The following is a 1524-nucleotide window of genomic DNA, read 5'->3' on the forward strand; positions in this document are numbered from 1 at the left end:
GTATGAAGTAGCCACTCATTGAGGTCAGTGTCTCACAGGCCAACTCCAGCAATGGCTTAATATCACAGAAGAAGTGATGGATGTGGTTGGAACCACAGAAGTTTAAACGAGATGTCATTACTGAGTGTAGCAGGGCATGGAAAAACCCAAAGATCCAGACAGTGACAGCCATCTGGGTACAGACCTGATGATTCATGATAATAGTGTAACGAAGTGGTTTGCAGATAGCCACAAAGCGGTCAAAGGCCATCATGGCCAACAACATGACCTCTGTGCTGCCCAGCAAGTGGAAGAAATGAAGTTGGCTTATGCATCCCAAGAAAGAAATTGCTTTGTGTGTAGAGAGGAAGTTCTCCAGCATCTTTGGCAGAGTCACCATGGAGTAGCAGATATCTAGATATGACAGGTTCCCCAGGAAAAAATACATAGGAGAATGGAGTCTTGGATCAGAGATGACAACCATCAGGATGGCTGCATTCCCAGCCACATTGACAATGTAAGTTGCAAGGAAAATCACGAAGAGAACAGGCTGCAGTACTTGGATGTCTGTCACTCCCAGGAGGAGAAATTCAGTGACTGAGGTTTGATTCAGCATCACTTGAAAGAAAAGACAAAATAACATATGGAATGCGATCTCTGATGGAAACAGAGTCCCACAGCTGAGGATTTTCCCATCTAGACAATAATATTTTGAGGAATTGCTATTTAAATAAGGTCACGTGTTGGTTATGGACTGTTACTCAAACCTTTTAAGAATTAGATTTATCACTGATATTTTTCTTTCTTCCAGGAAAGAAAAATGCCAGACTTTCTTTAGCCAGACTATCATCTTCTCTGATACAACTTGCCTTTTATCATCCTAAATCAACTCCAAAAGCAGGTAAATTTTTAAGCACTCCACCACAGTGCTATCTCTTGACCTGGGAAGAAACCATCTGAAGTTTTTACTTAAGAAAAATAGACAGTGAGAGAATAATAAGAGCTATAAGGAAATCTGAATCGAGATGCAGACATTGGAACACTTCGTATAAAAAGGAATCATTCAAAGTTTGGGAAATCTATGAAAGGAGAAAGATTTCATTTGACTAGAATAAAAAAGTGAATCAACTAGGGAACAGTTCCAGAGATCCCCTGGGATTATTACTTTTGTAGCTAGAGAAAATTTTGAGAAATTATCTAACCTTTATTACATCTTTGTTGCAGCCTGGCAGGGCAGAGATCATAACCTGCCCCATGACAGGAGGGTGCGGCAAACCGCGCCCCCGAGATTGTCCTAGGAAGCATGCCCGATGGACATATGTGGAGCTGGCCGTGCTCTCTGCTCGGCTTCACTGGCTGCCCCTGTGTCTGTCCTCATGGAAACCAAGCAAGATGTTCCTGATTAACAGCAGAGCCTTAATTTTACTCCCTCTTGATGGTGTGCTGATCAAACTCCCCAGTGTAGCTATTTCCTAATGATCTCATGTGACTTGTGCCAATAAAAGTGAGGGCTGAAAGGAGCCATCTTGTCTTCCTGCCATGGAG

General features: G+C 42.5%; 1 pseudogene; it reads right to left on the reverse strand.

The window, feature by feature from the left end:
* Positions 1 to 8: 8 nt before the first annotated feature.
* Positions 9 to 595, reverse strand: LOC104987063 (annotated as a pseudogene).
* Between the last annotated feature and the right edge of the window lie 929 nt (positions 596 to 1524).

Source organism: Bison bison, unplaced genomic scaffold, assembly GCF_000754665.1.
Source record: "Bison bison bison isolate TAMUID 2011002044 unplaced genomic scaffold, Bison_UMD1.0 scf7180017845922, whole genome shotgun sequence".
Lineage (NCBI taxonomy): Eukaryota > Metazoa > Chordata > Mammalia > Artiodactyla > Bovidae > Bison > Bison bison.